Source organism: Talpa occidentalis, unplaced genomic scaffold (genome assembly GCF_014898055.3).
Source record: "Talpa occidentalis isolate TD23 unplaced genomic scaffold, MPIMG_talOcc4v2.1 talOcc4.6, whole genome shotgun sequence".
Lineage (NCBI taxonomy): Eukaryota > Metazoa > Chordata > Mammalia > Eulipotyphla > Talpidae > Talpa > Talpa occidentalis.
Genome location: NW_023604972.1, coordinates 88,549,989 through 88,573,967, shown reverse-complemented (window position 1 = coordinate 88,573,967; position 23,979 = coordinate 88,549,989). Strand labels below are relative to the sequence as shown.

Below are 23,979 nucleotides of genomic sequence, written 5' to 3'. Positions count from 1 at the left end.
CATATCCCAGCTCATTGGCTATCGTTGGGAAAATTTTAAATTCTATATAATTTTTATATTCCATGATAATTTTAATGTTTTCCCCTTTTATTTCTTCCCACATCTCAGACTTTCCATCGAATCCTTAATTTCTTCCTGAAATACATCATTTAAAATTCCCCAAACTCTCTCTTAAAAAAGGTAATAACTTTTATCTATCTACCTGCCTATTCATCCATTCATCCATGTATTTACTGAGAATAGAATTCTAAGTGGGTAGGTGTTTTCTTTTAGCATGTTTACAGTGTCACTTTACTGTCGTCTGACTTCCATTACAGATAGAAGTCCACTGTCAATTTATTTTATTTTTTTAAAAGATTTATTTATTTGTGCATGGAAGAACTAGGGTGTAGGCCAGAGGTGTGGTAGGGGGTAGTGAGAGGATCCACCAGAGACAGAGTGCAGAGCAGAACAGGCAGATTCACTGAAATTCACTGCCAAGGAGAGCAGCAGGTGAGAGAGGAGAGGACTGCTATACCACATGTGGGCTAGCTTCCTGGCCGGGGTTCGAACCCAGGCTGTCGCTGAGACCCAACCCCTATATCACTATGCATCACTATGCCCCTGGGGAAGCCCTCAATTTTCAATTTAACTTTACTTCTTCAAAGATCATATTTCCTTTCCCAGATGGTAACTTTTAGTGTATGGTGATTATAAAGTTTTCTTTGGCTCCCTATGGTTTTACTATGAAGTGTCTGAAAGTGCTTGATAGATAAACTGTGTAGGATCTACTTGGCCTCTTGAGTCTACATCTTGATGTCTTCCATCAGTTCTAAATGGTTTTGCTATTACATCTTAAAACATTGTTTTATCTTAGTGTCTTCAAACATAGCAAAGTGGTTTTATAGTTTTTGACTAGTTCAACAGACAATATCATCAGTGTTTATAGGCATTTTTGAGTTGTCTGTTGTTTCTTGCTCAACATGTTTTGTTCCCATGTATGGCTGGGTATTTTTGACAATGTGTTAGACATTCTATTTTTAAAATTATTTATAAGAATTATTTGAGGCTTAGCATGACAAGTGTCTTCTACCAAAAGAGGATTATTATTTGCCTCTGTCAGTCACGTGAGGTGCTACAAATCTAGGCCCATCTTAAACCAAGTTGAAGACTTGATGTTCCCTGGACAACTCAGGGGTAAAAAAACCGACAAAAATCTTTGCAGGAATTGGTTTACTCATGATTCACCTCACCTGAAGCTGCAACTCTTTGGATTCCAGTTTAAAGTGGGAGAGCAGACCTTGGCTTTTACCGCCTGACTCCTGGAATTTATCAAAAGTACAACTTAGTCTTACAGTTGATTCTTTAGTTTTGACAAATACCTTTTGGGAAAAATCAAATTATTTTTATTATTTTTTTATTGATGTAACCTTGGTTTACAATACTGTATATGTTTTAGGGGTATAGGTTCACACCTCTTCAAATGTTTGCCACACCCACCCATCACCAAGAGCATCCTTCACCCTCCATAATCCATTGGGCTCCCTCCCCCTAAAATGCAACGTGAATATTGATGTTGTTCTCTGGTTCTCCTCTTCTAGATTTTGTTTGGCTATGAAAATCCTCACTACCTCGATAACATTTGATGCTTATAAGAAGATGATTTTTGGTTTTTTAATTTTTGATATTTCATCCCAGGTTTTAGATTTCCCTAATCAAAGGATTGGTCCAAATTTCTTAGTCATCAATTACTGGAGTAAAAGTTGCAATTTATGTATTAATCAGAAGGAAGGAAAGTTTTCATACCCTTCTATTTATGCTGCATGTTTAAACATTTTTTAGTCCCTATAAAGCACTTTATATGTGCCACAGTGGTAAAATATCTTACACTCATTAGGTAGCACTCATCAAATCCTTTAAAAAAATTTGGTATGATATGAAATAGTTCATAAGATAGCTTCTAGTCAGGCCTACTTCTCCCTTTGAGATTCAGTATGATAAACTGCTCCACCAACTCATAAATATATAATGGAAGAGGCAGTGACTCACATATAATATACACACACAATTATATATCCTACTAAAGGTACTTATTCTTCCCACTGAAAGAAATCCTCTTTCCCTTCCCTCACCTCTTTCACATTTTCTATGTCCCTACCTTCTCAATGAGGTGTTTTCTAAACATACTGTTTAAAATTGCATATTCCCTCTCACTCCACACTTCTCAATCTCTTTCTGTCTTTTTTCTCTCATCCCCTACCTGTTATGTATTATATATTTTGGTTCTATTTGTTATTGCCTCTCCAGTTTTTGATAAATCTACTTAAATTCTAAATTCCTCAGTTTCCCTAAATAAAAAAACAGGATCAGTGAAGGTTTCACGGATGAGTGTGGTGATAGATCAGAAAGTTGGGTTACAGTTTAATAAAGTTACTACAATTATTATTACACAATAATCATTTTATAATAGTGTGGTAGATTTCAAGAAATGGTGACAAATTCCTCCTATCTCTACATGAGCACATACAGTATAATCTCTACCCTCTTAAATGTAGGCTGGTTTTATGACCTGCTTTGAGCAACAGACATGGAGCAAGTGACACTGTTTATGGTTTTACTCTCACCTTCATGTAACCCTGAGACACTCAAGTGAAGAACTCTTGGGCAGTATCTTTGAGGATGAGTGAGTATATAGAAGATGCTCAGCCAAATGACTGAACTAATGATCAATGAGTGAGAACATTTTCGACGCTATTCCTAGTCAAGACATGAGCTGACCACATGTATACTATAGGTAATTACAGCAGAACTACTGAGCTGATCCCAAATTGCTGACCTACAGAAACATTAAAAAACAAAAAAAGTTGGGCCTCCCTGGTGGCACAGTGGTTGAGCGCTGGGCTGTGAAGCTGCCCGCAGCCTCTGCAGTGCTGGTTCGATTCTCGGCCACTGGCGAGGGTCCCACATTGCGTGCAGACCTCTCCTGCCACACCTGCTGCTTCCCTCAGCAGTATGTTTCGGTTGTCTGCCTGTTCTGTTCCCCGCTCTGGCTCTGGTGAGTTCTCTCACCCTCCCACGCTTCTGACTATACCCAGAGCTTGTATAAATAAATAAATAAATCTTAAAAAAAAAAAAAAGGCTATGAAGTTTGTGGAAGGAATAGGAAACCAAGACAGTCAGATTTGCCAAAGAATCAAATTGGCAATATGATGGAAAATATTTGAATAGTTACTTATTCAAGAACCAAAAGAATAGAAATTCCACTTTTGGTCTTAGCTTAATAAGCTCCTATGGAAAAAACTGTTCTACAGGTAATAAAAAACTTTGGCAAATATAAAAACCAGCTACCTGAAAACATTAGAAGGTAAATAAAAGCAGGTAGATATCACAGGAAAGTCTACACTACAGTTTTATGTCATCTGAGAGTAGGCTATAATTGATATAACATGAGGTAAATCAGAGAGAAACCCACAGTTGTCTGGCTTTAAGAACCAGATTTCAGACTTATAGGCAATACGAATTTTGAAAGTTAGAAAGAAATCCCAAGAAAGAGAGCAAGAGAGAGGGAGAAGGCAAATGTTGCCTATAAACTGTACCTAAATTAATTTCGGTTGAATCTGAATCTTGCATGCATATGACAGAGTTTAAGTCATCCAGGTTTTACAGTAAAAATCAGAGTTCTGGACGTTGCTGCAGAGAAACCCATTTTCCTGGTGTTGCTGTTTTGACAAATGAGTCCTCTTTAGTTCCTGGAGGATGATTTTAATTATTGAAAATAAATAAAGCCTCCAAACATAAACCCAAACTTTGCTGCCTGAAATTGTATTTTCCACGCTAGACTGGAAATAAGAATATGCTTGCAACATAAATCCTTTCTGCTCCTCTCTCCCTACCCACCCACCTGCCATTCTTCATCATCTTTTTATTTTAGATGACTATCCCTGAGGGAAAGGAGGAGTAGCCAGTCCTAGAAACAGCTGCGGACTTGGTCGCCTGACTAGAGGCAAGGATCCAGTGTTAGGGTCAGGCCCCACGACTGTGGCCTTCTGGAAAGGTACAAGCCCAAAACATCACAGCAAGTTTTCCAGGCCCATCTGCAGCTCTTCCTGTAAGCAGAGGTCTTTTCCTGTGTTTGAATTCACCACCAATGGCTGTCCTACCGAAGGTAAACAGCAATGGTCTAAGCAAACTACTCTTTTTTCCTAAAGAAACCTTTTAACTTTTCGTTTGGAGGAGGCAAGAGGAGGTTGTGAGGACTGGGTGGAGGAGGTAAGGGAGGAGGTGAAACCACAGGAAACACAAGTGACCTGGGTGCTGCCCTGCATGGTTTTTCTTTCTTCTCTTTTCACCTCCCTCATTATTTTTGGCTGCATGCTTTGTGCAGGTCGCCTTCTGTTCTCTGATAGCTGCTTTGAGCCTCAGTCAGATGGGCTCATCTGTCAAACTGCACTTGTAGTCACATCACCTGAGGCCTTCATTTTTGTCTGCTTCAAAGCACCTCACAAGTGGTGAATTTTCTACTTTGAATGGAGTGTTAGAAAAAGGGAAAATCTGGACAGACTCATAACACCTCCGGAATTAGGGCTGGAAATTTCTATCTCATTTTGCAGAAAAAGAATTCAGAACCAACGAAGAGCAGTGAAACCAACTGCTAGCCCTGTGGTCATTAAATGGAAGGACAGGGCCAGGTCTGTTCCTATCTAGCCCAAAGGGGTTCTCGCTTGTCCTTAAATTCAAAGCTGTGTTTCTCAAGGAGACTTAGCCTGCCCCCAAAGCTCCTCTGTGACAATGACTTTTTGAAAGGGGATAGAGGAGGAGATGGGGAACAAGATGCCCAATGGATGGAACTTTCTTTCTTTTTTTTTTTTTTTTAAGATTTATGTATTTATTATACAAGCACTGGGTACAGTCAGAAGCGCGGGAGGGACAGAGAATTCAGCAGAGCCAGAGCGGGGAACAGAACAGGCAGACCGATGAAGTACACTGCTGAGGGGAGCAGCGGGTGGCAGGAGAGGTCTGCGCGCCATGTGGGACCCTCAACCGGCAGCTGGGGATTAAACCGGTGCTGCAGAGGCTGCGGGCAGCTTCGCAACTCAGCGCTCAACTGCTGAGCCACTGGGGAGGCCCATAGATGGAACTTTCTTTCCTCCTCCAAATACATTCTTTGCTCTTATTCATTCATTCATTCACTCATTCATTCATTCAACAAATGCCTATTAACAACTTCCCTGTGTCCAGATGACTTCCAGACACCAGAGATACAGCAATGAAACAGTGAAGTCCAGATTCCCAAGAACTTGCACTCTGTGTCTATATTAATTTCCGAGTAAAAGTATTTTTTGGTGTGAAGTTTCTGTTCATTTTTTCCCTTTCACAGAAAATAAAAACTTTTCAATGTCTAGCTTTCAAAGCATTAACTGGTACTCATCAAATTCTCATAACACTAAGTGTAGATTTTGCCATTATATAAAAAATTAGCTGCTGGCCTTTTGACCCATGGCAATTTAAAATTTATCAAGACGACACCTAAAAAGGGAACTTGCCCTCCCAACATCAACTCCACACAATAATGAATGTGGGAGAGAAATACGGAAATAAATTGACAGTAAAAGTAGTAAACTGATCTCCTATAGTTTGTTACATCCAAACTGGGATCACTATTACATTCTCCTCTGAGGTACTCCATGCAGAGCAGGACAAAGCTGTGGATTTGCTGACGCCAACCCTTTGGTTGATAGCAGTGTGAAGGTGTGTGCAATAAACTTGTTGAGTTTCAGAGTCAAACTTGGCAAATATTCTTACCTGGATCTTGTAGTTTGAAAAGTTTAAACCAAAATCTGTAACTAGCAACTTCCTAGATGCTATATTATCTTTTGGGGCAGAACAAATTTCCCCAAAACCTAGTGACTAAAAAAGACAAATATTTATTATTTTATGGTTTCTATGGGCCAGGAGCTCAGAAACAGCTCATCTGTGTGGTCTGACTCAGTCTTTCAAGAGGTTGCTGTCAGAATGTGACAGGGGCTGCAGTCCCCTGGCGGCTTGATTGGACTGATGATCCACTGTCAGGATGACTAATTCACTGGGCTATTACAGGGAGCCTCAGTTTCTCTCCACGTGGGCCTTTCCAAAGGCTCATGACATGACAACTGATTTCCCCAGAACAAGCAATCTGAGAGAGTGAACAACGAGGAAGCCCCAACAGCATTCATGATGCAGTCTCCTAAGTCTCCTAGGCTCACCATCACTGGTGCTTTATTTAATTTTTAAGAACAAATCCCAAGTCTAAGTGATTAGATCTCAAGGGCTGGGGAATTAAGCTCTATCTCTCAAAGAGAAGAGTATCAAAGCATCTACAGACATATTTTAAAACCATCAAATTCAGGTTCCTTTCAACCTCAGGAAGGATGTGAGATTATAAGGAAAAAATAATAAAGAACTGTTAGTCAATTTTATCAAGGAGGGGGGCACTCTAATCATATTTAATTTAATGTATAAAATAAAGTTATTTGCTATCCTTTGTGTAACACAGATATGTACTACTGCAAGATGTTTTGATACAGGCTGTAAGCAGAAGAAAAGATATTTATAACTGTTCTGGAAGAAGACTGAAAAAAATAGCTCTGCTGAATTATGGCAGTGAATACTGAAGAAAAATGCCTGCTCACCTCTGGCCTGATAGTAAACCACAATTGCTTTTTTAATACAGTTTCTGCCATTTCACAGCTTGAAAATGCTTATTTGCTTATATCAGATATGCTAATCTCATATTGCTTATATCAAAATGCATTATGCTGTAGACACCACATATTCCTTGGCGATTAAATGCATAGGTCTGTTCATCCTGAAGATCCATAATCTGATATTACCAAATTATACCACCACCAACCTACCAAGTATTGCAGGCTTTCTAAAAAATTTCATCCTGGGTTGTAACATGGAATGTCTAGAGTACATTTTCTTCAGTGCTAGTAATTCAAACACTGAGTTCTATTTTGCTCTCAAATCTGTTGCCCCTAGGTCAGCCTTGAGGAGGCCACAGGGTGTGTGGCCACAGGGTGTGTGGCTTCCTCAGGGAGAGTGCTGAGTTTGGTAAAGGAAAGGGTGAGAGCAGAGAAATTTAAGCATGGGATATGCCATGGGACGGTGGCAGCAAGGCAAGCAGACTAGGAGATTAGGGTGGGGCAAAGGCAGGGAGATACTCAGCTTTGCAGGTTCTGGAAATAAGGGATATGGACGGGGACATGGTGGAAAGCATTGCTGTTCAAAAGTGTGGACTTTCATAAGCCAGCTTTCCATGTGCCAGGCATCACCTATATTCTTTCTGCAATAGACTCTTGTCATGCAACATATCAGCACAGGTCTTAAACTGTATCATCCCATGACCTGTCCAGACACCAACCTGTCCTTCATGATAGCCCTTACTGGCATGATCAAACTTAGACTAGACTTGACAACTTGTCATCTGCTTCCCATCTTGGCCCTCCACAACCCAACCTTGCACAGGAACCAGAACAGATTCTCTGCAGTGCAAACATCATCATGTCCCTCCCCTGTGTAAAATGATTTCCTACCCATCTCAGGGTCAAGTTCAAATTATGAACTCAGACCACCAGGCTGTCCCTTGCACAAACAACCGCAGTCTCCATAGCTTTATCTGGCCCATGCTGCCCATTCTTTAGGTCTCAGCTCACAGGCCATTTTCTCAGGAAGACCTTCCTGACCTTCTGACCAGAGTTGGTTCTGACTAGAATAAACTCTCCTTGCTCCTATATTTCCTCTTCAAAGCACTGACCACTTAATCAGTCAACCATTTGGTATGATTTAACTTATTTAGTGTGTCTCTACTCTATGAGGCATTAAAATCCAGCAGCATATTAACCGCCCACGAGCCTTCTGGTCCATAAGACATGCTTAGTAAATTATGACCATGTGAGCCTTCTTGCCATATTATTTTTGCCTTTTATTTTATAAAATATGTTGTTCTCCAATTTGGGGGATAATTCACCAAGATTTTATTATGTGATTTGTTTGTTTGGAAGACAGGGTAAGTTACCTCTGTGGTTAAAAATTAGGGCTCTGACCTAGAATTCTCTGGGTTTGAAATATTGCTGTGCTAGCAATATTGTTAACTTATCCTATTGAGAAGTAATATAAAGTCTCTATGCCTCAATTCCCTCATCTATCAAAAAAGGAGAGGAGGGAAGAGATAGAGGACAATAATAGCAGCTACTTCATAGGACTGTTGTGAAAATTAAGTAAGTTTTGACATGTAAAGTATTTAGAATAGCGCCTGGCACATGGTAAATGAGAAATGTTAGTGATTTTGCTTTATTCCTAAAACTATAAAATATAGGTGTTGTGTTATTATTCCCACCTATCACATAAGGAAACTGGATGCATAAAACATACTTTCTTCAGTAATTTGTTCAAATGAATCCTATCATTATTTCATGTTGGGGGAAAAAAAAAACAACTAAAAGGGAAGAAAGAAATGAACATTCTCGGGGTTTGAGAGTTGGGACTTGGAAGATATAGGGGCTTGGATGAAGATGAAGAGAATAAATCAAACAACAAAGGAAGTTTCAAGCAATTTCAGGCCCAGTAACGAAACTTAGCATGTCTGTGAGCAGCCCAGAGGCGGGAGGAGAGACCCACTTTCCACGAATCTGGAAGGGACGTGGAGAGCCCAGAGAGTGTGATTCCGATCAGGAACTAGCATCTCCAGGCTGCAGCAGGAAGCAAGAACAGTGGCTCCCAATATATTCTGAAGCTGCTCAGGAATTCTGCCAATATCTCCAAGTGCAACACAATGTCCTAAAACCAAATCCATTTGATTAAAAATAATAAAAAAAAAACCCCCACTACGCTATATACCCCATATGAGAGGAAGAGGATGCGAAAGAAACCAAAAGATTACGAATGGAATGGACAATCTCACTGCAGAGAAGTGGATCCTATATCAGGCTTTAAAAAAAAATCTGGCAGTGATGGAAATATTTCTGGAGCCCCCCTATAACAGCTCCAGGCTAGCAACAATCTGATTGTCCATCTTCAGTAGAGGGGTCTATAACTGGGAAGTTACAGAATGCAATACTGTCCAGCAAGGAGAGTGAGTAAACCACAACTACACTCAATACTAGGGAGAATCTCCAGAACAAGATATTGATACAATGAAATCAAAACAAACAAGTGCAAACCAATGCTGTTTGTTAAATAAATGCACAATGAGGTGACCAAATCATGTGAGCCCTGGGGTGAGGCAGTCGATGGAGGGGTGCAGGGGTCCTCTGTATCTTGAGCTGGGTGCTCTTACTCAGATGTGTTCATTTTGTTCAAGGTCACTGACTTGTACACTTATTTCTTAGTGCACTGCTCTGAGCATTTCATTCCTTCCTTCACTTCCTCACCCTCCTGTTAATTAAAGTCAAAGTTAGTCCTGGGGTGATCAGACAGTCCTAGAGTTCTGGATAATGGGAAGGTGAAGAAGTAGCAGTTAGGCTACTTAAGAACTGGATTCCAGTTTGAATAGAATTCATATTTCTGTAATGCTGGTTCTGAGCTTAACATTTCTTCTCATTAAATTTCATTATCCTAGTTTTTTTCACCTGTCCCACAATCAGTGACAGGGAAGAACAGCCCATCTTTTCTACCTAAAAGATTTCTACATCCACATCTGCACGTGCACCTCCTCAGCCATCTGCAGTGCAAACCTCCATTCCCTCCGCTTGCACTCAGAATCTGAAAAGCAAAAAGACATGCATAGCAGGACAGTGAGCTTCACCAACCTGATGACCTGACTAGAAATAAATCTCTCCTGTGAAACCTCATGGGAGGGACTCAGGAGTTGCAGCTGCTAGACAGCCAGAGGCTGATGCTACCAGGAAGAGAGGAGACTTCTAGGATTGGCAGAGCAGGGAAAGAGGGGGCAGTCTCTGCTAGGAATCTCAAGGCAGGCCACCAGGAGGTCTGAGGGGAACAGCCTGGCACAGGCAGGCTGGAGAATCCCCTCTGAAGCACTGGGGCTGACATAGCAGAGGCCCCTGCTGCTTCACAGGAGCTTTCAACATGAGAGAGGGCCCTGCAGCCCTGCCAAGGGTGATGTCTCCAGATCCCGACTGGAGCTGCTGCATGAAACCCAAGCTGCGCAGCTGTGGTGGCCCAGGGCCCCCGCAGGCTGTCTTTGGGCGGGTCAGCTGGCCTGGAGAAAACAACCCTCTCAACGTGACAGTCCCCACATTCTGCAGACTTGAAAGGGAAATCCTTTGGATTCTGACTGGGCTCCTGGGGCTCAGCCCTGGCCTTGCCCTGAGGCTGCAAGAGGAATGAAAAGAGGGAAAGCTGCCTGTAGCTGCCACTGATTCTTCAGCCCATCGCAGACATTTCCATCCCTGCAAGGCCTGTGGAGCCTGAGCTCCTCTGTTCCTTCACACCCCTCATTTCCTCCACTGACTGAGGCCACAGAAACCTAGCCCGGCCTCTCCCAACTCGCCTCACTGTCCCCTCAGCGGCCTCCCCCCGACTCTCACTTGTCATTGTACATGTCAGCAGAGGGCTTTAGTGCCCCCCCAGTGACCCCAAGGTTTCCCCCATATGGCTGCTCCTTTCAAGAGTCCACTCCTCTTCCCGCAGCAGTCCAGTCTCATGCTTCTCTTGCTTTCTTCGCTTTGCACTTGCGTTTTCCTTCCCATTTCTACAAAGGCAGGATATAGAGGAAGGCCAGCAGAGGGCAAAGAGCAGGAGAACTGACCCAGGAGACCAGTGAGCATCTTGATTTTGCCCCTGCTGTGTGTGACCTTGGCCAGACTATAGAGACTCTTCTCTGGGTGTCAGTTTTCTTATATATAGGTGGGTTTAGATCATGTATGCCAGAAAATCCAGTGCCATGTGTTTGCAGTACTGGAGCCATGGCAAAAGCAAAGCAAAAGCCTTCATTCTTTTTGGGTCTTACAAACTTACAGTATAACAATACCTTCTGTACGCACACACTCAGACAGATAATACACATAGAGACAGTAATAGATATTAATGGGGGAAGAAAACTGTTGGACTAAAAGAATAACCTTAGTGGGTGAAGGACCCAATAAAAGTCTTACAGAGAATGCATTCACTTTAATTGCTCTTTGTAACTGCTTGTAATTGCTCAGGTTACAATTCTCCACTCCATTTTTTTTTCAAAATTGAGTGAAATAAGGAAGTACCTTAAAGGTGGTTTTTCTTTTGCTGCCACAAAGATCCACATAACTGCTGGTTCCTTTTGGTAATGAAAATGTTCGTAAGTAACCAGATTAATGAAGAACATAAGACGCACAATGCAGAGAATTTTAACCAAGACTATTCTGAAGTGCACCTAACCCTGAAGCAGAGCTCACACCTCGCCCATGAATTCCTCAACCCCCAACCATGATAAAGGATGGCCTCCTCAGTTTCTCTCTCCTCAGCCTGCCCATCATTTTCAAAAACTGTGGCTGACTTATTTCTGACCTATGAACTATGCTGCTTCACCGTATTTTGAAAACAAATTAGAAATCACCTTCCAGTTTTTCCAGAGGTGACTAAATCCAACAAGCATTCGGTATGTAAAGGACAGTTCTGAGGTAACTATGTCCAGCAGCAGCGTGGTAAGTTGCTTTTTTTTTTTTTTTTTTCACTCATCATCGAAGATGGAAGCTTGACTGTCTGTAGCATAAAACTTCATGACCAGTGCGTAAATCTGCCATTCCATCCTGAAGAATGCTAAGGATCTAGAGTCAAGTTGAGGAATTGCAGCAATGCTGGCATTTCCAAGGGCCAAGGAAGAGCCCAAAGTCCTGGCTGAACGTTTGAACCGCGCACACGGGCTGCAGGTTTGCCTCAGTGAACCCAACAGACCAAACTCTCCTTTGCTCAGAGTCAACATGGCATGATTTGTTCCCTTTTAGCTGTGTCAGTTCTGCAAACCAGATATCAGAGGCTGCAAGCTCAGAAGAGCCTGCCTTTCTGGAACACCATTTGTTTGGACAGGCCAGGCCAGTAAAGGCTTTTCATCTCTTTAAAGCTCCCGGGGCAGAGAGCATATTTAAGGAATTCCTTTTTTTCAAAGATTTTTTTTTTGCCCCTTCCAACATTTTGTTTAAGAGAAAATGAGATGTCTATCTTCTGTTTCCTTATTTTTTTTCAGGAAAGCAAAGGGTTGTTGACTTCCTCCCTCTCCCCTCCCTTCCTTCCTTCTTCCCGAAGGTACTCATCTGAGAAAAAGAGAACGAAGTATTGTTCCTGTTCTCTTTCTTAAGTCATTTGAAACACTGTCCCTGGGAGTTCTTTAAGTCCCCTGCAATCTGTACACAAGAGAAAGAGGGAGAGAGAGGGAGAGAGACAGAGAGCAAGGGATCAGGTAAAGCGCGGGGGCTGCTGCAGCCATTCAGACTCAGGAGCTGGTAAGTGACCCATGCAATCATTTCTCCTTCCATTTCACTGTCCCTGGGATGGGTATTGCTGTGGGCATCTTCCACAGAAAATACCTTACTGGGTGTAATCTGTAATCAAAGGGTACAACTGATGTATGACCCAGAATGTGAGCTTATACTTTTTTAAAGAGAAGACTGATCTTGCAGAGCTGAGGCTCACAGAACTGGAAATAGAGCTGCATTGAGGCTAAGGAGGACATTGTGTTTAATCTGAATTTTGGCACAGATAACGTGGCTGGGTTAACTGGTGAGATGTATCTCACTAGAGAATTCACTCTTCCTCAGCGCTGTGTCCTGGGAATCTTATCAAGGTGTCTGCTAAACTGTGGTTTGCTCTGGGGCTTTTGTTACACATTTTCTAGATTGAAGTGCCTTCTCTTGTTCTTTTCTTTTCTTTCCATGCAGCACCTTCCCCCCTGCAGGAATATTAATTTATAGCTGCTATTCTGCATTACTGAGGTAGGAGGAAAAAAACAAGGCAATGTCACTTTGAATTGAACTGCGTGGGGGGTGCTTATGTGTTCACGTTCCACATGTGGGTTGAGTGTAAATTTATTAGCCACTATCAATGGAAGATGTCATCTGCCACACAAAAGGAGGCTAGGATTTGGGGGCATGTAGCTTTAGGTTTGGAAAGCAACTAGAATAGAAGGATTGAGATTGATTGCTGTGTCAGTAAGAGTGACAAACTGAGCTATAGCTGCAAGTGAAAAATATTCACCCAGAACCTGATTTTTCCAAGAACCAAATAGAACACAGCAAGCTACTCATGCTTATTATATACACAACCAGTTTTTAAAAGTCTAACTTGCCTTAATTAAATTTGTCAGAAAGGATAATGTTACCAAGAATTCGTCATCAAGCCACAAGATCTTAGCCAAGCTCACGTTATCAAAAAAGGACTAGCAAGGTCTTAAAATGACTGTGTATATTTGCTAACAGTAATCATTTAATTCAGAGAGGTGCTGAATGGGGAAACCACGCATACTTTTTAAAAATATTCATTTCTATGAAATTTACTGACTGAAGTCACCTGGGAAGTGAAGAGTAAGATAAAAATAGCGGGTCTCCCAATTATAAATTAATTTGGCCAGACTCTTCATTAACCACAAGCTAGTAATTAATTTTTATTTGAAACTGAGCCATAATCTTAATAAGGTTGGAGAAAATATGATAGGATCAGACTGCAGACTATTATGTAGGTTTGGTTTCATTAGTCAAACTTTTTTCTTTTCCTTGAAGACTCTCCTTAAACTTACCGTAACATGAACAACGTAAAAGATGAATCGCACTGTTTGAGGATGCAAAAATTATTCCAGTAACAGTTGAAAGCGGTTTCCAGTTTCCCTACCAATTATTCTAAACACCCCACTTCATAGGTCTTCAGGTCAAAAGGTAGCTAGGACTGACAAAAATGGACAGTTTGCATCTTTTATTAGCAATTGTGACCCCAAAAGAACACTCAGGGCTGCAATCTTAACTAGTTCCTTTCAGTTTCATTTCTCTTTGGGAATGTATTTAATTTTGTGCCCAATTAAAACAATATCATAGAAGACTCTATAGTTTTGGTTACTGAATAAAAGCATTAGATGTTGTACTATATAAAAATAATGGCAGGGCCTCCCTGGTAGCTCAGGGGTTAAAGACAGGGCTATCAAGCGATCAACAGCCACTGTAACACAGAGTTCGATCCTGGGCAGCCAGGGACTAACCCACATGGCACAGCAGACCTCTCCTGTCTCACCCACTGCTCCCCTCAGCAGTGTATTTCAGTCGATCTCCCTATTCTGCTCCCTACTCTCTCTGGTGAATCCTCTCTCCCCCTTGTACCTCTGGCTTACACCCCAGTTCTTATATGCATAAATAAATATTTTTTAAAAATTAAAAAATAAAAATAATGGCAGCGAGTGACTCACAAAAAAATGAACAAGGCCAAGGGTGAGTGAGCCAATGGTGCAGAAAACAGCTCCCACTCCAGCATGGGTCTTCAGTGTGGCCCAGGACTAATGAGTTGGGGATATGTTCTTTCCTTAAGAGAAAAAAAAAAAAAACACTTATTCAGTATATCCATTTAAGTTGTAAAATCACTGCCATGAGGGTATCTGGATGCTGGGGTAAATTTCCTAAAGAAAAAAGCCTTGACTAGTTTCATCTAGTTGCTACTCCTCAATTTGTCTTTAGTCAGCTCCAAGGAATGAGCTGGCATTTGTGGAAACTTCCAGTGTATGATTCCTCATTGGGATCATCAGAGGCTTGTTTGTGATATCATCAGGGGAACTCCAGTTGAAATGATCCAGAATTTGACACACAGAAGATTTCGTTAATTTCTGCCAAAACTGTACATAAAACTAAATTACAGATTTTCTAAGCTAATGTTTAATATTAGGATGGGTGCTGTAGGTCTGTGTGTAAAATTAGAGAAAGCAGCACATCAGAAGCACCATCTGTGTTGCTATACAAATTTGGATCTCAATTCCAGCTTTGTTCCTCACTGACTGTGGATCTTAGGCCAGGTACTTAACCTCTTTAAGCCACAGCTTCCCCAAATGCAAAACTGCATCAACATATCAGTTGTTGTAAGAATTAAATAAAGCTAGTTTTGTAAAGCAATGGACATAATATTTGGCCAGTCGTAAGTCAATCGAAGTCAGTTGTAATTTTTTAAGAGTCACGTTAATACTGAAGAGTACAGTATTTTTTGAATGTAGAGACTAGAACACCTCCCCTCTAACCTGTGTCATTGTTCTCAGTCAGTTCTCTACCATGGGTTAACAGAATGAAAATTATTCCTCACAGGTTTAGAGTTGGGCACATATAGAAATCATGCATCCCAGATTATTGCAAAATAAAGGAAGGGAGAGTTTAATGGTTTGAGTTCATCCCCACTGGTGGCAGAAATAGCAGCATACACCTTATTAACATGCCAGCTACGCTCAGTGGTGTTCCATGCAGGGGAAAGGTGACCTGGGATCACAGTTCTCAACTTGGATGAACTGCAGTTGTATTGCAGATGTTTCATTCTCCCTTTTACCCACTTCCCCAGCACTCACTTGCTATGTGTTGTTTGGTGACCTTTTCCCTGGTCCTGGAGGGCTGGGATACTTGTTTTGGAGACCATCATGGCAGTTTCATGACTTAGCGAGAGAGAAAAGAACTTGGAGTGGGTGATATGTTCTCCCCCTACTGAGGGCTAAGCACACTCAGAGACAGATCCCTCTTCGAAAACATTTTTTTGTATTGAGTCACTTAATTTTATGATGATAAATAGAAAACCATCATCACTATAGTGTGTGTGTGTGTGTGTGAGTGCTTGCGTGCGCGTATGAGGGTGCAGAAACATTTATGTAAATCCAACTGCTATTTTTCTCTCTAAACTTTAAAACCTACATGTTGGTTTGTTGCTAAATAATAGTGATGTTTTTAGCCTTAAACTTCCCTCTCCACTTTCCAAAAGCAAAATACAACCACAACAACCAAAATCTATTATTAATAACCCAAACCTGTGAGCTCTTTTGTTAGAAGACATGCCTCTGATACAACAGAAGCTTTTTTGGGCAACCTAACCATTAGAGAGCAGAGGGATTTTATAGCAATGTACAAAAGGTTTAGCACAACAGAACAAAGACAGGTGGGTGTCAGGTGCTCCTGCTCCAATCTCTGCCTCTCCCTAAATGTGTGACTTGACAGGTTTCTTTACTTATTTAGACCCCAGTCTTGTCTATAAAATGATGGAGTCAGATGAAGTCAGTGGTTCTCAAAGTGGTCTGTCTGAGTGTGTATCATAGCACACCTGGGAGCTTCTCGCCCTTCTCCCTTGCTTGCTGCACCAGATGGTCTATGAGATTCTAACGCTGATGTCCTGTGAGTCTATAAAATCAAGAGTCAGTGTCTTGTTCCCTCTTCTTCCAGGCTGCACTGACATTAAATATAAATGTATGTTCTAAGAACCATGTTTTAAAATATAATTCCTATTCAGCATTGAATGTTCTCTCAATAAATTACTTTTGAATATATAAATTGTTCTAGAAGCTATTAGTGTTATGGACTATGGAATATCTGACCAGTTAAGAAATCTGATAAGGCTGATCAATGTTCTAGAACCATATATAAATCATACAAAAATCAATTACTTAGACCTGTAAGTACTGTAATTCTATACGAATAGCACTTTTTAATTTATGCATTTCTGATCTGTTATCTTATAGTAAACATGCATCCTTTATTTAAAGGAAAACAAAGATATTAAATTTTTCTATTAACTTTTAAAAAAATATCAGTAGATTCAACCTAATTAGAACTTTTGATTTTGTTTTTGCCTTTTTACAATGCATGTTGTGCTCAGCCTACTTTAGAAGTTAGGTCCTTTTCCCTAAGTTAATGGTGACATGGAAAAGCAAAAGATTGATAATGGTGTTTGAAAACCAGCAATTACAAGTCATGTTAAATTAACTTTAACTATAAGAAATGTATGTAACTTATGAAAAAAGTTGACCTGATTTCCTTAATTTCATTTCTACCTACATCACTCAACTTTTTTTCATATGTTTACATGGCTAAGGACGTAGAGCAGCAGTGGCCACAGGTCTCCATCTGACGGGAACAGAGAGACAACAAATATTTTATTGTTCACACTCAGAAACAGCTAGTGTAATATTGGCTGTTCTTTGTAACTATTCAAATACCAAATACATTTAGATAAGACAATATTTTTAGATAAAAGAATAAATGTGTCTTCATCAAAAGTTATGTACGATATATAAGCTCACTGGAAAATAAGCACACTGAGGGCAGGGACTTCATTTTGTTCACTGTTGTATGTCCAAGGTCTATAAAAGCACACTTCATACAATAGATGTACAATAAGTACTTGGTATACAGATGATTTAATAAGCAAGTTAGCTATAGAGTGAAATTTACTAGATATATTTAGATAAGTCCTAATAGAGCAGTCAAACTTTTGGGGATTTATACAATGCCAAGCTGCCAATATGAAGGATTTACTCCTTCCCTGATTGAGTAGAATTATGATGGCTGGTTCCATGGTTCTGTGCATATGTGGGGAGCTGCTACATGTACATTAACATGACATCTGGGTAAACACCCATCCACTTGCTTGTGGGACATAAACATTTATTACATACACAGAAAAGACTGTTGATTGCATTTTATTTTCCATTTGTTTTCTGGGCAGATGAGAGTGGCAAATTGTTTTTGGCGAGAGAATGGGTCATTTGTTTTTCCTTGACTGAAAGAGCTGTGAGCCAGGATTCAGTCTTGTAGGAAATGCTCAGAGCTTTCTGGGTTTTTTTAGGCAAGGTTGTAAATCCCAGTTAAAGGGATGCCACTGGGATGAACTTACACAAACACCATGGGTGAATTCAGGGAGGGAAATGTGATATCCTTGTTCAGCACAGTCCATTTTCCTTTATTTAATTAGGCAATGGAGACAGCTACAATGAACAAACACGGAATTGAGGCTATTTGCACTTACTTGGCAATTTAAAGTGGTGAATGGAGGGGCCTCCCCTGGTGGCGCAGCGGTTGAGCAATGGACTGCGAGGCTGCCTGCAGCCTCTGCAGCGCTGGTTTGTTCCTGGGCCACTGGCGAGGGTTCCACAAAATAAATAAATAAATAAATAAATAAATAAATAAATAAATAAATAAATAAAGTGGTGAATGTAAATATAACAAGTAGAGGTTATGACTAACACTGAGTTTAACAGCACTGGGATCCACGGTTTCTGTTAACTTGCTGTAGAAACTGAAAAATATTTATGTTCACACTGCTAAAGACTCTCTCTAGTGTCAAGTACCCAGGCAAGCAAAAGCCATTCTGACCATTCTCATATTTTCCTCTGGTATTTTAGGGCCTGACTCTCACCTTATTATGATGACCATGCTATTAAGTGGGAGAATAGGGGAACTACAAGAGGACCACCACCACCACCAGCATTTATGGAGGAGTTATTAGCAAGTCTGAGGCCTGCTAAGGAACATTATTTCACTTAGTCCTCCTAGTCTCAAAAACAGGTGATTTATTTCCTCCCATTTTAGAGATGAAAAAAGGCAACCCCCTTATTTAACAGATAAACTAGAGAATGTAAGTGATTTGCTCACTTAAATTGATGTGTTTTCAGGCTTCTCATTAAAGAGGAAGGGCCATCTGCAGCTAATAACTTTTCTTTTTAACTCTTAGGATGAGGGACATGCAAAAGTATCTTCTAAGGCAGTGCTCCTCAAAAGTAATCCAAGAACCAAGAGCATAGCATCACCTCGACTCTGTCATAGAAGCAGGCTCTTGGGCGCCTCCTGAGCTCAGGTTGGCAATTTAGCAAGATCTCTGTGTGATGCAGTTTCAGTTCCACACTGTCTTAGGGTTGTGACCTTTTGCACACACACTGATTTTGGAATATAGATCCTTACTCCAAAGAGTTACAAAGCCATTCGTTAATTTGTCCTTGCCCAAGACAACACAGCTTCCAGAGAACGGTATTACTGTATAGGTCTCAACTCTATTCAGCTCTGAGCAACATGAGGCATGATTTTTGGGGTCTCACCCAGCATGGGTCTCCTTCCATACCAAGGGAACTGAATACCTTCATTGAGGAAGGGTACAGGGTATTTTTTTTCAAGTGTGTTCTAAGCACCAATCTCCACAATCTCCTGGGCAGATTCCTATGTCTAATGAATCTGGAAAGGGGCCCAAGGCTTTGCCTATTACACAAGCTACTGGTCAGGGTAAAGAAGTGGGGACTGGGCAGCGACAAGTATTTTGGGAACATCACCCCAAAAAGGTATTCTGCTTTTTCAACATTTTGAAAAAAAACAGCAACAGTAAGAGAGTATCTCGGAGTCCTCTTGGGAAGAAGCAGTACCCTCTGCCCTCTACCAGCTTCTTCCTTTGAAATATGGGGAATGGAGACAAGCACCCTGCTACCTGCCTCATGTCTTCCTTGGGGGGAGGAGGAGTAACCAGCACCACTGCCAAGGAGCAGAGGCCAGCGCACACACCTCACTCTTCCCAGTTAGAAAACTCTGAGGAAAGAATCCTCAGTTTCCTTTGCATTGGGACTCACCGTTCTCTCTAGAACAGAAATCAAGAGGGGCTATTGTTGGAGGGGCGGGGAAAGGAAGCAGGGCCGGAAGAGAGCGAGGGAGAGGACCGGAATCGCCTCTGGTCTGCCTCAGCCTGGATGGAGATGGTGGCTTCTCCCCCTTAATCGAGGCAGGCGCTCTGGCCTTCCACGGGAAGTTCAGGGAGATGAAGAACTTCACGTTTTCAGCACTGCTTTATGGAACAACTACCGTAATATGCCATCACTTTGTTCCTGGCGTGTTTCTAATTTGGGCAGTGTTCTTCCCCACAGCATACTCTCAGACTTACTCAGTTTTTTAAAAAATGCACAAAGAGAGGTTCCAGCATTATCCTGATACTTTGAAAGTGCTGAGGAGCACTGTACTTACTCTGTCAAGATGGGGTTCTAGAACTACTAGAAATTGAACTCAGGGTGAGGAACATGCACAAAGTTTTAAAGGGATATTCCTTTCATTATCCAGAAACCCACCTCCTACTCTCTATTTAGAGAGTCGGTGGGGGAGATTATTGTGAGCACCGTGTGTTTTGACACTTAGAAGACATCCAATATTGCAGCAAGCCCTCCCGCTGCCCCAGCCACTCATAGCACAATCACCCTCTGGCTCCATAGAGATCCCCAAGGATGGAAAGTTATTTCCTGGCTGCAGCGTGGGCCCAAGGACTGAGTAGGGGCATTGGAAAAACAGCCCAGATTTGGGGAAAGAAGATGCAGTCCAAATACCACATCATTTTGAAGAAGGCAATTCTACTTGGAGTATATTCATGACCTCTAGGGGCTCACACTTCCCACTCTACTATGGCTTACACGGGGTCCTTTGTGCTCCTTCTGTACCTCACAGGACAGTTTTGGCTTCACAGATTTATGGGCCCAGCATTCCTCTACTGTGCAACTCTGCTTTGGTATCACAAATTTAATACAAGCACTTCAGGACATTGAGCTGTGAGTAAATCCTATCCCAGAAGGATTAGGACATAAAGTGCCACTTTTATTTGCTCTTCAACCAATATAGATTTCTTTGGGAGAGGGGATTGGTTTACTTAATAAGGTACTATCTCATCTGTGCATGGCATATGGCGCGTGCATGTGCGCGCGCACACACACACACACACACACACACACACACATTCTCTATCTAAAATCACTGGCTTATATGGAAGGAAACTGTGGAATAGCCCCAAATTGTTTACTAGACTGAAGACTAGGTATCTGATTCTCAATCCCCTATACTTCCCAAAGGATTTAGTATCATAAATATGTGATTCTCAGTGATATCAAAAAGAGTCTGAATTTTGTTAGTGTCAGTAGGGGAGCAGGTAAAAGAGAAGTTGTTATTTGTAAGCAATTCTTCAAGTGCTTCATTCACTTACTGTGTGTCATTTGTAAGTAATGCAGAAGAGAAAGCTAACCTTGGAGTCCGAGAGTAGAGATTTGCATATGCTTATTGTTATCGAACGAGAGGGCTGGTCAGTAAAACAAATGACATAGAAACTTAGTGTATGCATTGTATATATGTATATATACATACATATTGGTATAGCATTGTCTATCAGAGTTGGATTATGTAACTAATAATGCTGGGCCAATCAAATAACTATTTGAGGAAAGCAAACATATATCCCTACTTTATCGCAGTTAAAGTAATTCTAGATAGTTCAAAGACTGTAAATGCTAAAAAATAAAAATATTAGAATATATGGGAAATTTATAGTTGGAATCTAAGTACAGGAAAAGCACTGCTAGTTGTACTTGGAAGGTTTACCACTCCTTATACATTTTATAATATTAAAATAAAAAGCTTCTCTAGGGCCAAAACTCCATAAACAAGGTCAAAAGGCAAATAAAAGACCTGGGGAAACATTTGTAATGTGCATCACAAAGAATTTAATATGACTGAGACATGCGCAAGTGACAGGAAACACATTTCACATAACATGAATTGCTCTGACATGTGTTTAAAAAAGCCACCCTAATTCAACATAGGAAAATGCAAAGTAAAACTATTAAATGCCATTTTTTTCACCTTGATGAAACAAAAGCTGAAATGTGTCAGCATATATGTTTCTGGGGATCTGGAGAGCACTGTCCTACATTGCTGGTATACTGGTGAATTAGGAAAGTTTCTACAAAGAACAATTGCGCATGTCTATCAAAATGTTGCATTGACTCTTTTTGGAATTTACCCTATAAACATACCTATAAGACAGAAAAAGACATACATGCATTGTCATATATTTCCACAGCATTATTTGAAACAAGCAAACAAATAAAGAAGAGTGGAAATAGAAGAATTATCCACTGATAACAGACTGGTCACATACAGTACATCTATATAAAGGAACATTATGAAGTCCTAAAAAATGAAGGAATAGAATAGAGTCCAGGACTGCACCACAGATATATTTGCAATTTATTTGACAAGGTGGTGAAGGTGGTGCAATGAAGAAAGGATAGTTTTTGAAATGAATGCCACTGAAACAAACTGAATATCTAAAATTAACTTAGACTCTTCATATCACACAAATAATTAACTTGGAGTAGCTCTAAATGTAAGAGGTAGAATTACAGAACTTCTAAACACAGACAGGAGAATGTCTTTATAATCTTGGATTAATCAACATTTCTTAGTCATGATACAAAAGGCACAAATAATAAATGAAAAAATTGATGAACTGTATTTAATCGAAATTAAAATTTTTGTTTTAACATAAGCCACAAGCTAGGAGAAAAATATTTGCAAAACATAATTGACAAAGGACTTGTTTCCAGACTAAGTAAAGACTCTTAATAATAGAATGAACATCCAAGTAAAAACTGGACAAAAGTGTTGAATAGATACCTAGCCAAAGAAGATACACAAATGAAAATAAGCAAATAAAAAGTTAGTCAATCAATAGATTAGGAATATGCAAACTAAAACCACAATGAGATATACCCAATAAAACCTCTAAAACCAAAAAAACTGAAAATTCCAATGTTGGAGAGGATGTGGAGAAGGTGAAGCTCTAATGCACTGCTGGTGACAATGTTAAAGGGTACTGACACAGTGTGGCAGCTTCTTAGTAGTTAAATATACACTTCTTATACAACACAGCAACTCTCCTTTTGGGTAATTACTACCCCCATGCCCACCAGCTTTACCATGAACACAAATGATCACAGCAACATTATTTATAACTGCCCCCAATTGGAAATAAAGCAAAGTTTCATCCATTTGTGAGTGAATAAACAAAATGTTCTATACAGTCAAGTGCCACAGGATGATTTTTCAGTAAACTACAGATGACATGTAAGACAGTCGCTGTGCCATCTAGGTTTGCAGAATGACATGCCATGATGCCTGTACAATGATGAAATTGCCTAAAGATACATTTCTCAGTATCCCTGTGGTTAAGTGACCCATAACTATATATCTATACAATGAAATACAAATCAGCAATAAAAAGAAACTACTGTTACAAGCAGCAATGTGGATAAATATCAAAAACATCAAGCTAGGTGAAAGAAGCCAGACACAATATTACCAAACGAGTCAATAAATATTGAATGAGTCCACTTATATGAAATTTGGAAAAGCACAAAATTACAGAGACAGAAAGATTAGTGGTTGCCTGGGGCTGGAGGCAGAAGCTAGGAGTGACTGCAAATGAGCATAATGAAATTTTGGGAGGGATGAAATTATTCCAAAATTGAATTTTGGTAATGGTTGTAAAAATGTATAAATTTTCTAAAACTCATCAGAATGCACACTTAAAAATGCATGAATTTTATATTACATAAAATATACCTCAATAAAACTGTTAAAAAGTTGGGGAAAAGAGAATGAGGTACCTTCACATGTTCTGATAATGGAGAACTCTCCAACCTTTATAGTTAAGGGGAAAAAAGCAAGATGCTGCCAGCATATAAATGCTATCATTTTTGAGTAAGAATAAAGCATATTTTTGATATGCACAGATTATCTCCAGAAGGATGCAATAGAGCTGCTATTAGAGTTTGTCTTTAGTCAGAGAGTGGAATGCCTAGGAGACAGGGGTGCAAAGGAAATTTTTCATTGCATACAATCAAAAATAAATAACAAGGGAGAGAAGAGATGGGGCTGGGGATGGACAGAGAGTTTTGAGCCTGAGGTCAGTCATCCTAGGTCTGTGATCAAGCACAACTGTCTGAGCCTTTATTTCCTCATCTGTAAAATTAAGGGGTTGGACCGGTTCACCTCTAAGGAGGTTTTTGATTTTAAGTTCCAGGCTCCATGAATTTTTTTTTAAGGATGATCATCTCATGCCTGTCTAGATTCCTTTTGTCCTTTTCCTATGGGCCTGTCACGAACTGTCATATATAAAGCCAAACCAAAGGCTTTGTTCTTTCTTACTCAGTTATCTCTCAATTTATTTGGCCCCATTATCTTGGCACCATGTAAACTAAGGTGTCAGCTAGGATGAGAAGGTCTTCTGGAAAGC

The 23,979-nt window shown here is 40.4% G+C and overlaps 1 protein-coding gene and 1 long non-coding RNA gene across 3 annotated transcripts in view; one reads left to right on the top strand and one right to left on the bottom strand.

Moving 5' to 3' along the window:
• The first annotated feature begins 12,236 nt into the window (after positions 1–12,236).
• ZNF366 (zinc finger protein 366) overlaps positions 12,237–23,979 on the top strand; it is a 57,639-nt gene continuing 45,896 nt past the window's right edge. The window contains exon 1 of one of the 2 annotated variants that reach the window (XM_037529788.2): positions 12,237–12,395. The gene's annotated coding sequence lies outside the window, so the exon portion shown is untranslated. Of the gene's footprint in view, positions 12,396–20,439; positions 20,462–23,979 lie in introns of those variants that run through there. The other variant, XM_054688044.1, reaches the window with a different exon arrangement.
• LOC119260786 (uncharacterized) overlaps positions 18,000–23,979 on the bottom strand; it is a 130,440-nt gene continuing 124,460 nt past the window's right edge. The window contains exon 8 of the long non-coding RNA XR_008549169.1: positions 18,000–18,026. This is a non-coding gene — a long non-coding RNA (uncharacterized LOC119260786). The remainder of the gene's footprint in view (positions 18,027–23,979) is intronic.